The sequence below is a fragment of the Apodemus sylvaticus genome, chromosome 8 (assembly GCF_947179515.1).
Source record: "Apodemus sylvaticus chromosome 8, mApoSyl1.1, whole genome shotgun sequence".
Lineage (NCBI taxonomy): Eukaryota > Metazoa > Chordata > Mammalia > Rodentia > Muridae > Apodemus > Apodemus sylvaticus.
In genome coordinates this window covers 105,889,981-105,902,867 of record NC_067479.1, presented here as the reverse complement: position 1 = coordinate 105,902,867, position 12,887 = coordinate 105,889,981, and the positions used below count along the sequence as shown (strand labels likewise).

The window sequence follows — 12,887 nt, the reverse complement described above, 5'->3', positions numbered from 1 at the left end:
CATGATAATCTTCAATTCTAACATGTTTTTCTACAGTTTTATCAGAAATATTTTCCATGTAAATCTTCAATTCTATCATAGAATGTTTCTATCCCACATTTCAATTAATTTAGCAATATTTTACATGTCTACCACTTTACTCTTTAATTTACCATGAAAATTGTCAATTTAATGTGTTTATCCAAAATATTTCCCTTGTAAATATTTAATTTTATCATAAAATGTTTTTATTTCCCTTTACTTCACTTTTCAATAAATAAAAAAAATGAAAAACAATTTCCTTGGGGACCTCAAGATATTTGAGAAGCCAGACCCATGGACTATCTACTGAGGAAAGCTGCTAAGAGGGAATGGAGTCAGCACAGGAGAAAGAACTTTGTTGCAGTCAACAAAGGAGAAAAGGACCTTAGAGATCTGAAGGCCCCTTTGACATCAGACATGGAGATGCATGGAGCTTGCCAAGCAAGTTTTCTGTATTGATTTGTGGAGTACACTTGATCTAAAGAATCTCAGAAGACCCTTGAACTTTGGGCTTTTAACATTGTTGAGATGGCTACAGACTATGGGGATTCTACAAGTTGGACTATATGGCTATTGCATTGTGTTATGTTTAGCTCTGGCCCCCATCGATTCATATGCTTGAACAAGCCTATGAGAGCAAGGGAGTAGACTATGATGCACAGGTATGCACAGGACAGGGAATAGTTCTGTTACCTATTAGAGTAGGTGTGGCCTTGTTGGAATAGGATTGTCACTGTGTGTGTGGGCTCTAAGACCCTCATCCTAGCTGCCTGAAAGTGAGTATTCTGCTAGCCATCTTCAGCAGAAGCTCCTACTGGACCATGCCTTTCTAAATGCTTCCGTGCTATCACACAGATGATAATGGACTGAATATCTGAATTTGTAAGCCAGCCCCAATTAAATTGTGTCCTTTTTAAGACTTTCCTTAATCATTGAATCTGTTCTCAGCAGTGAAATACTAAGAAACTAAGATACATAAATACATGGATGTTTAGAAAATTAGCATGCATAGCCCATGTTTGTGTCCCTACATGTCACAACAAACACTTTCGATGTGTGGCACAAGGGAGGACAAAAGTCCATGTCAGTGGTACATAAATGGCTCATCATTTGAGAATTTGTTTCTCAAAGAACCACAGGGTATCTAACATCCTCTATCACTTCAGTTCCAGCTGAAATCCAATGACCTCTTCTGGACTTGCAGAATGGCATGCATGTGTTGCACAGACCTAAAGAAGGCAAATCATCCATAAATATAAAATAAACCAAAATGAAAAAAACCAGGAGATACTAATAGACCATATAGGCCTGTATTTTTTCTCAGCTTTTACAAATATCTGGAAAATGAACAGTGAAATACATACTGTGCATCTGTTAAAAACCTAAAAGGAACCAAATGCATTGTCAAGCAAAAAATCATCTTCATAATGAAGAAGGACAACAAAATATTCAAACAAAACCCTATCCCCAAAAAGGTCTTGGAATTTATTATCTCTAATAGTAGGTACCACTGATAGTACATTTGAAGGAAAGCACACACATACAGTTCTTTGTTTTCTGATAGCTTTTATATTCCCTTAGACTATGTTTTTTTTCCTAACAGATATTACAGAAATACTGGTATATTTCCCATTAATATCTACCACACTATCATCCACAGAATTTTAGTAGTATCTAAATATTTGACAACAATGATACAGCATGGGGAATTTTCCCATCATGAAGTTGGTATCCACAGATGTGGACTCACTATCCACACTGAATGTGCAGTCTTGTTTGTAGCTCAGTCTGGCTAGGAAGTAATTATGGTGCCCAAGCCCCGTGAGAATGCAATGTTCCACCTGTGTCTGAGAGCTGTGGGAATTCAAGACTGCTACCACATCTGAATAAAGAAGATTCTTAGGAGGGAAGAGTTGGAAATTACTGTTTTATTAATAAGAATATATACAATTTACTCAAAAGAAACTTAAAGCATGCATTCAATATATACAGTGTATAGCCTTAAGAAATTATCAAATCAATTATAAGAATAAAACAACAAATAAATAACAAAATGTCAAATGAAAACAAGAAAAACCAAATAACCAAAGTAATCAAAACTCAAACCAAACTGTAAAAACAAGAACTGTGCTAACGAGCATTCTTTGGCTACTCAATTTGCAGCACAGACTTAGAGCCTGTGGCTGCCCTTGGCAGCAGTATAAAACAGCACTTACTGATTCTAACAATCATTATAAGAGAAACATAAGCAGGTCTCTTTTTTGGAATCTGTGTTTGAAGGACATAGTCACCCAAGCCTAAGCAGAAGACATGTCACAGTCTTTGGCTCAAGGACTTTGCAATTTCATTGACTGATCTTGATGTAATTATTGTTGATGAAATATCCAGAAAAGAAAATATTTACACTCTCAGACTCTTCTTGGATGTCCAGCAGCTCTTGGTGTGTCTCTGAACATGTCCCAATATTGCACTCTCACTGAGCAAGACATTACATGAATTTAAGTCCTACTCACTATGAAAATAAAGTAAAGGAAGACAATGCAGCCGATGATATCCATGATTATGAGGGATGAGATGAAATAGTGGTGAATTTGCTATGCGCACTCAGTGCTCCTCTTACAGCAGTCCCACACAAGGGAGGTCATGTCCTTGTCTGTGCCATGTTACAGATTCAGAAAGAGTATTTCACACCTAAGGAAGGAAGGGACAAAGGCCTGGTAAGAATTTGTCAATTCTGCTGTTCCTCTCACACCAGCTCTACTCAGCTGGACATTCAAAGAGGACCTATCAGCTGAGGTCAGAACCTGCATCTCCAAGTGTCATAGTGAACCTGGGCTTCGGTTTTTTATCAGCTTTTTAAAACTGCAAGAAATTGAACTGTGAAGTACACACTGTACTAGAATTTAACAACACACCACATTTGTATAATAGTCCAGGTAGATTATATGGAATCAGAACATTGCAGCAATATCTGATTCTGAGTTCCTAAGAGATGTGAACAACCTAGAAACCCACAGGGATGCCTTAAGGGAAACCTGCCAAGAATTGAAGTGAAGGCTGTGATTATTTCTCCAGTGCAGCAACCTGCCTGGGTTCCACTTGTCAAACCCTCTATCTGCAAATATCCAGAGAAACCATACTACATGAAATCCCTGGACACTATAGCTCCTATACTCAGCACAAGTGTGCTAAACAAATATATTCACAAAGCCAAGCATTGAATTTTAAACATGATGGTCATGAAGAAACAAAACACCTCTATATGTCTATGGTTATTATAGGGTCCACATTCAAGCATGCAAAATTTTTGTGTTCACACAATACAAGCATAGTATATTACAATAACCTGTTTAGTTGTCCAGTGAATGTTAATATAAAAATCTCTTAGGATGATTGGAGGTATAAAAATAAATCTTGAGTGGTAGAGGTGCATAGTGACCGTAGCATATAGACAGCTCAGTCAGTGATACGCTTTCCCCTTATAAACCCGAATGGAAATCAGGGGTCTTGGCCTATTATCCAATATGGCTTAGCAAGTTTCCAAGTCTGAAAAGAGTAGGATTTTTTCCCAGTAAATGATCCCATCTTTGTGGTGGATTAGCATCTCAATCTTGATCATTGATTCAGACTTGTTCCAAAGTAAACAGCTTCTTCCAGTAGGAGCTCCCTTTACCATCACCTAACTTACTTAGTGTCCAAAGGTGTGAGCACATAATAATAGGAAATCTCTATGAGTAGGATTGAAAGGAAGAGTTTTCCCACATGAGTGATTGTGTCAGGGATATTTTGAGTAAGATAAGGCTGACTGTTTGAAGGCCTAATGCTTGCATGGATTACCTCAAACTGAGCAATCGCTCATGGAGAGGCTAAACTATATAAGCACAATTTCTCCCTCTACCTGATGAGCTTCTGGAGAGTTTCTCCTTCTGTACAAACATGCACACACACACACACACACACACACACACACACTTGTATTATATACAAGTATCCAAACCACAAATACTTGAAAAGTCACCTAGCATTATATAAACATACAACTTAAGTATAAACATGCTCAGCAACAGCTGCTTCAAACACACACAGACACAGACACACAAACACAAACATCACATTCCAGACACAGACACAAAAACACAAACATCACATTCCTGACACAAACACAAACATCAATGAAAATGTTCCCCTTGTCCAGCACATTTCCTGTTGCATGAGCAAGTCGTGGGACATACCATGTGTACACGGAAGGCTCTCAGACTCAGGCAGGCTTTGTGGCCCTGACCAAACCTTTCTGCTCTTTAGGAACTTTATCTATGCAGATACTTGCTGGTCCTACAAGTAAGTTACAAGCCCTGCATAGATAACCTGGACAACACAACACTAAATTCCCAAGAAAGAGATATCGAAGAAAAGCCCACAGCAAGCCCCATGTTGACTCCTCACAGTTTCTTCACATAACCGACACTGGTTCCTTCATAGAAGACCTTGGAAGCATCAGAGGAAGAGCGTGACTTGGGATCTTTACTTAGGAGCTTTGAAACACATAACAGTTTGTGTGATACTGAATCATCCTCAATATCAGTCAAAAGCAAGCTAGTGAAATAACCTGCTGTGGCATTTCTGAAATGCAGCACTCTGCACAGCTATGAGAGTAATCTATCCTGAAACAAAGCCATGCCCACAATACAGGTAGCAAAATAATGGCAGCAGAGGGATGCTCTGTAGGATTCTGGGCATGCTCATGCTGAAGCCAATAAGACAAACCAGAATCACACAGGAAGATAACTCTATGCAGGGAAAGTGAAGAAATCTAATGCTTATTTTTAAAGTTAACTGTTTTGTTTAGCAATTTGTTGAAACAATAACAGAGAGGGAGATCCAACTGATAGTGGACAGGACAAGGAAAGACTACTGGGCAGCACAAAACAGGAAGTGCCAGGTATATGGAGAGACCTAGGCTCAAAGAATTAAGTAAATGAATGACTGCACAAAATCAGATGTCATTAATTTACCCTCCCAACATAGCTAAAAACTAAATGTCAGCATGAGCATGCACACACACACATACAAACGCACGCATGCACGCACACACAAACATACACAAAACGAAAATCATAAGTGAGCAGAAAACAGTGAGTAGTCTGTTATGCTATAGGAACAAAATAATTTAGACAATAGAAAGTAGACCTTCCAAAACTGTGCTATGCTTCCTAGAAAAATAAAAAACTCAGGAGAACACACTTCTTCATCATAATTAGGAGTATGTAAGAAGAAATTTTTTCAGAAAGCCTCAAATCTCGCATACCAAACCTCAGCTTTTGAAAAGCCTTTGCCACATGCCTGATCATCCAGCCAGCCAACTCCAGACTTAAAGGCCCAGGGACAACCTCTCTAGCAGCACTCAAAGAAAATAGGATTGACAAGTTACTACTCAGGCTCTGTTAATGTGACCAAAGGTCTATGAAGCCTGAAGAAACCATCTTGAGATAGCAGAGAAGGGGAGGGGGAAAGAACAAAAGCTTCCAAAAGACAACAGTGATATCCACACACTCATCAATTCCACTCTGCTCTCATCCCCGCAAACCACTTCCTGCCTGCAATCTCACATGATCACTGCAAAGCAAAGGAGCTACAGGCCTTTACTTCTTCTCCAAAGCTCTGTGCTATTCTAAAGGAGGACTCCAGCACAGCACCCTTCAAACTTAAGGGCATGCAGTGGTGTGCTGTGTAGTCCACCTATCTCCACTAATGAACTGCAGATTCTAGTAGAGTAGGAGCAGTTGCTTATAAACACAGTTTCTCAAAGAGGCCTACCTCCTCAGAAAAACTTAGAAATGATCACATACATGAACACTTGGATGAGACACAAGGGAGGGTGTGGAGAAGTTGGTGGACAGTTTCATTGGTTTGTCTATGTTTTTGGCTAGCCATGAGGGCAAACTGCCTCTGGTGCCTCATCCTACCTGCTGCTCCTTGACACATGGGAAATCGATGGTCTTGCTGGCCTCCTCACAGAACCTCTTTTCTTCCCCAAAGTAGGCTTGTGGTTCAGCCTGCTCCACCAGCAGCTTATTGTTCTCATGCAGCAATATCCTTACATTCTCCTTCTGTTGTGAACATGCATTCAGGACGAGGTAGTGCCTGGTGCTGATCCACAAACAAACAAACAAAAAAACAGGGTGAGTTTCTGTTTCAGTTTCTGTTTGTCTGCCAGTCCTCCAAATTCTCTGATTCCTGCAATTCCCTGATCGCCAGACAGCCCCAGTCTAGAGTCCACAGTACACATATCAGCACCAAATTGAGGCAGGTCAAATTCAGAGACTCTTATAATGTGGCAAACATTCCACAAGACTCAAATGACTTCAGAAATCCCTGATACTTAGAGGGTTTCATGAACATCACAGAAGAGGAAATGTTCCTCATGGGTGCTTCTGTGTCCATGGTACTAGGAAACCATCAGCACTAGAGGACAAATCCTCTCTGAGAGAGGAGATAAGACCCAACAGGTACACAATCTTTCCATTTTTGTCAGGGACCCAGATTTTTAAATCTCTTGGTAGAAACCTAGAGATTGAGGTTTGCCTTATATTTCCATCGTGGAGAAAATGTTTTCTATGTAGAGGATCCAGAATTTGGATGAATAAAGATTGGATGGTCTTGTACACTCTTCACACTTAGGATAACTGAGTCAAAGAGGCACAAATTCAAGACCTTTGCCCCAAGGCAGAGTTCCTATTGTGGAACAGTATGGAACCAGAGCCCTTACTTTTGTTCAGAGTCCCACAAGGACAGAAGCATTCCCTGACTAGTGCTGGGGTCGCGGCTCTGTCAATGACTCACCTGTAGGAATACTTATCTTCTATCACCTCCTTGTACTTCTCTATGGCATCACTTATTGACTGCTTCAGTTTTTCCATATCCATCCTTGTCTTCTCATGTTGTGATTTAATGATGTCGAATTCAACATTCATCCTGTGTTAGGGCATGACCAAAGGAGCAAAAACGTCCACTGAGATATGAATTCAAGAATCATGTGCAAACAAATGGTGCTAGCACAAGTGGTGATCAGTATGTAGAAAAATGTAAATGTACCCAATGTTATGTCCTTCTACAAAAGCCAAGTCCAAGTAGATCAAAAACTGCCACATAAAACCAGATAGACCAGAATTCCCCAGAGAGAAACTGGAGAAGATCCTGAAATGCATGTGCACATGGGAAAATTTCCTGAACAGAACAACAATAGCTTATGTTCTGAAATCTACATATGGTTTCAACATATGGGACCACATAAAATTGCAAAGATTCTGTAAGACAAAGGTCACTGTCAATAGTACAAAATAGCAACTAACAGATTGGAAAAAGATATTTACCCATCCTACATCCAAAGGAGATGTAATAATATACAATATATGCAAAGAACTCAAGAAGATAGCCTCCAGAGTATCAAATAACACTAAAAAAAATGGGGTACAGAGATAAACAAAAAATTTCAGCTGCCGAACATTTAATGGCCAATAAGCCCATAAATAAGTCTTCAACATCCTTAGTCCTCAGGGAAATGTTCATCAAACCAGCCCTGCGATTACACATCATAGAAGTCAATCAATGGCTAAAATAAAAAACTCAGGTACCACAGTTGTTGGATAGGATTGTGGAGAGAAAAACTCTTCCATTGTTGATAGAATTACAAACAGTTACAATGACTCTGTAAATCAGTCTACCAGATCCTTAAAAATTAGACCTACTAAACCTGAGGTCACAACTAAACTTCTCCTGGGCATATTCCCAAAGATGCTCCCACATACAACGAGGACAAATGCTCGACTATGTTGCCAGCAGACTAATTTATAATAGCCAGAAGCTGGAAAGAAACCAAATATCCTTCAAAAGAGGAATGGACACACAGAAAGTGATACATATATACAATGTAGTACTTCTCAGCTAATAAAAAAATACGAAATCAAGACATTCTTAGGCAAATGAATGGAACTAGAAAATATCATCCTCAGTAAGGTAACGCAAACACAAAGGAACTCGCATGGTATGCACTCACTGATATGTAGATGTTAGCCCAAAACATCCATATAACCAATGTACAATTCACAGAACACATAAAGCTCAAGAAGGAAGACCAAAGTGGGGGACATTCAGCTCTACTTAGAAATTGGAACAAACTAATCACCAGAGCAAATATAAAGTATAGAGCAGAGACTGAAGGAAAGGCCATGTCAAGACTGTCCCATATAGAGATTTATCCTGTATACAGTTCCATACCCAGATTCTATTGAAGATGCCAAGAAATGCTTGCTGAAAGGAGTCTGATGTAGCTGCCTCATGAGAGGACCTGCCACAGATCTACAAATACAGAGGCAAATGCTCATAGCCAACCATTGGACTGAGAATCTACTGAGAGATGGAGGAGTTAGAGAAAGGACTGAGGGGGCTGAAGTGGTTTCCAACCCATAGGAAGAACTACAGTATCAAGCAACTGGACCACCCAGCGCTCCCAGGGATTAAGTCACCAACCAAGATGTACACATGGCTCCAGCTGCATATGTATCAGAGGATGGCCTTGTCACATATCAATGGGAGGAGAGGTCCTTGATCTTATTAAGGCTCAATTGATGCTACAGTTTAGGTGTGTGTGTGAGGGACTAGGAACAACCTCAGAGAAGCAGAAGGAAGGGAGATGGGATAGATGATTTGTGGAATAGAGGAAAACAGAAAAGAGGATAACATTTGAAATGTAAATAAAGAAAATATAAAATAAAAAAGTAATCTCATATGAAAAAAGGTTGTATTTTGGAGTAGCCACATCAAGTATATACCACAAACTTACTCCTTCAAAGTGGGACCCATTCGTGCTGAGTTCAATTTATTTTCCTGGGTACAAAACAGCAGACGGGGACCCAATGGAGGGAACTGACATTGAAGAGCACTCAGGGTGAGCCTGTAGGAACAGACTAGTTCTCTGAGAAGTTTCCATTAAACCATATCACAGCCTTCCGTCCAACAAAAACATGTGATGATTTTCTCCTATTTTAAAGACAGGGATTCTCAATTCTTGGTTCCTATTGTTACATGAATTACCAGAGGTCATAACTAGTATTTACAGGGGAGAGACTTTCTTTTTTTTTTCTTTTTTCTTTCTTTCTTTTTTTTTTTTGCTGAAATTATATAACTTTTTTTCTTTTTTATTGATATATTTTTTATTTACATTTCAAATGATTTCCCCTTTTCTGGGTCCCCACTCCCTGCAAGGCCCATAAGCCCTCTTCCCCCCCTTCCCACTTCCCTGTTCTGGAATTCCCCTATACTGTTGCACTGAGTCTTTCCAGAACCAGGGGCCATTCTTCCATTCTTTTTGGACATCATTTAATATGTGGATTATATCTTGGGTATTCAAAGTTTCTAGGCTAATATCCACTTATCAGTGAGTGCATACCATGATTGATCTTTTGAGACTGGGTTACCTCACTTAGTATGATGTTCTCCAGCTCCATCCATTTGTCTAAGAATTTTGTGAATTCATTGTTTCTAATGGCTGAATAGTACTCCATTTTGTAAATATACCACATTTTTTGTATCCATTCCTCCATTGAAGGACACCTAGGTTTTTTCCACCTTCTGGCTACTACAAATAGGGATGCTATGAACATAGTGGAGCATGTGTCCTTATTGCATGCTGAAGACTCCTCTGGGTATATGCCCAGGAGTGGTATAACAGGGTCCTCAGGAAGTGTCATGCACAGTTTTCTGAGGAACCACCAGACTGATTTCCAAAGTAATTGCACCATCTTGCAATCCCACCAGCAGTGGAGGAGTGTTCCTCTTTTTCCACATCCTCGCCAACACCTGCTTTCTCCTGAGTTTTTGACCTTAGCCATTCTGACTGGTGTGAGGTGAAATCTCAGGGTTGTTTTGATTTGCATTTCCCTAATGATTGATGATGTTGAACATTTCTTAAGGTGTTTCTCAGCCCTCCGAAGTTCTTCATGTATAGTTCTTGAAGTCCTCCCTAGAGCAATTAGACAACATAAAGAAGTCAAAGGGATACAAATTGGAAAGGAAGAAGTCAAACTATCACTATTTGCAGATGATATGATAGTATACTTCAGTGACCCTAAAAACTCTACTAGAGAACTCCTACAGTTGATAAACCACTTCAGCAGTGTCTGGCTACAAAATCAATGCAAGCAAATCGGTAGCCTTTATATATTCAAAGAATAAGCAGACTGAGAAAGAAATTAGGGAAATGACTCCCTTCACAATAGCTACAAACACCATAAAGTATCTTGGGGTGACTCTAATCAAACAAGTGAAAGACCTATATGACAAGAACTTCAGATCTCTGAAGAAAGAAATCGAAGAAGATCTGAGAAAATGGAAAAATCTTCCATGCTCGTGGATTGGCAGGATTAATATAGTTAAAATGGCCATCTTGCCAAAGGCCATCTACAGATTCAATGCTATCCCCATAAAAATCCCAACCCAGTTCTTCATAGAGCTAGAAAGAGCAATTCTCAAATTAACCTGGAATAACAAAAAACCCAGGATAGCTAAAACTATTCTCAACAGTAAAAGAACTTCAGGGGGATTCAGTATCCCAGACTTTAAACTTTACTACAGAGGGGACAGACTTTCTAACACATCCTTCCCAAAGAGATTCTTATGTGACACCAAGATAAACACAAGAAGCAAGGTGATCAATTTGGGGGTCTATGGACTCAACACTTTTATCACCTGAAAACTGTACATCAGTCAAATGTTCAGACCCCATCAAAGGCCCCACAGCGCCAGTTCATGAACAAAACACGCACAACTATATTCACACAAACAAACATTTTAGAATGCCAAATCAATCTAGGGAGCTGCCATATTCTCAGAGTATAATGAACAAAATCAGAGTAAACCAGTTATGACCTGAAGCCCTTGCATCCATACACTAAGAGGCAGCAATTGTTACCATGTCCTTCTACCTGTTTATAGAACCAATGAGACTCCAAGCTCCTCAAGGTCAAATACAATAGAGGATGACCATAAACATATAGCACATGCCTTATCCTACAATTCAACAGTTGTAATGGCTTATTAAAATGAATAATACACTCCAATCATGAGAAATAGGCTTAACAGAGATGGAACAATACAGTTAACAGCATACAAGGTGTAATTACTACCTGTAGTTCAAATTATTATACTTGTAAAGATCCAGGATTCGACAAAGTTCTTCCTTCTCAAACCGCATCTTCCTGATATCAAAATCCAAAGCTTCTAATTTATTCTTTTGCTTCATCTGATTAGTTATGCTTGAATTTTGGGGTGGTGTTTTCCTACCAGGCCCTGAAAATAGATAAAAACAAATGAATTTGCATAGTTGATGGCCCAGGGCAGGGGACCATTCTGAGTCCCAAAAAGACATTTGAGGAAGAGCAAAGCTAGAGACAGGGTGAATCTCTGAAAGAGTAGAACAGCTATGTTTGAGCTAGTCTGCTAAGCTACGTCCCTCCTCCGAACCACCATTGTCAGACATATGCCATACTCCCAATTACAGGCACCCTTTTCCTGAAAACCATAAGCATCTTGAGATGTAAATATCTGAGGAACATTGTCAGCTCATATCTGATGCTATGCAGATAAATTCTGAAGTTCAACTGCTCAGCATTATCAAGCCCTAATGATTTGTATTTAAATCCAAAGGGTCTGAGACCTCAACACATAACCAGCACAGCCTCCTTCTCTCTTCTTTTCATCAGAGACTGATGTATCCTACAGTAATCTAGAGGATGAAGTGCTTCAACTCCCTACCATGAAGAGATACATTGTTATTCTCAAAGTGTCTCCTCCTGGCATTCAGTGACACTCCAAAGGAAATTAAATAGCTTCCAGAAAAGTAGAAGCTGCAGGTGTGTCAACTACTGGCACTCTGTCAAACTAATCATCAGAAAGTTTTGATTCTTGTTCTGCAACTGAGAAAGTCCAAGATTCCTGACTGTAAGACCTACTCCTGAAGTCCAAGCTTACCTATTCCTGAAAGTTCCCCAATTCTGCCCAGGACTCACTGTGCCTTCGCCAAAAAGAATTCATTCTTCCTGTTCTATGAGACAGGTTTCTGGATTCCTTCTGACTTGGTCCAGTGTCTCCTTGATCATGATTCTCCATTCGAAATAGCCTTCACAGCCTCGAAAACATGGCTGTTTGTGAACCCAACAGGCACTGAATGATATCCCACAGGCAGTTGCTGTTGCCACAACACAGGTGACATCACAGAAGATTCTAGTTCTCTCCTAGATACAGGAGAATGTCCAAGGAAAGCATTACTGATGATGTCACTGGGAACTGCCGTGACCTGCTTGTTAATAAGCTCTTCTCAAATTGACAATTTCTGGGCTGCCCTTTCCTGGAGCCTCTAATTTGACCCAGAGAACACCCTTTGGCTACCTCTCCTTTCAAAGCTAGAGATTTCTCTCTGCTTAATTAGAAGTGAAGGGCTTTTGATGGGGAGAGTTAGCTAGGACCCTGTCATGCATAAGAGATTGTTGTTAGCACCCAAATCTGTAAGTACTATAAAAGTGGGAGATTTTTGTCAATAATAAACATTCCACCTGAGTCAATTCATATGACATACAGTAAATTCCCCAGGTTTACCCTTTTGCCAGATGCAAATATCTTTCTCCTTTACCATTAATTCTATCGAACCTTGTTAATATTTTCTTACTGTGCATTCCTTAATTGTTTACATAGACATATCCATGCATTTCACAAAATCTCTTCTTCACAATGTTCTTTATAGCAAGTATAACTCACTTTACTTTGAAACAGAAGGGCTCAAATTCAAGGCAAATATAAGATGGTAAAATTTCTGT

The 12,887-nt window shown here is 39.6% G+C and overlaps 1 pseudogene; it reads right to left on the bottom strand.

Annotated features, from left to right (window-relative positions):
- Positions 1–2,625: 2,625 nt before the first annotated feature.
- LOC127690833 (uncharacterized) lies at positions 2,626–12,213 on the bottom strand (annotated as a pseudogene).
- Positions 12,214–12,887: the final 674 nt, after the last annotated feature.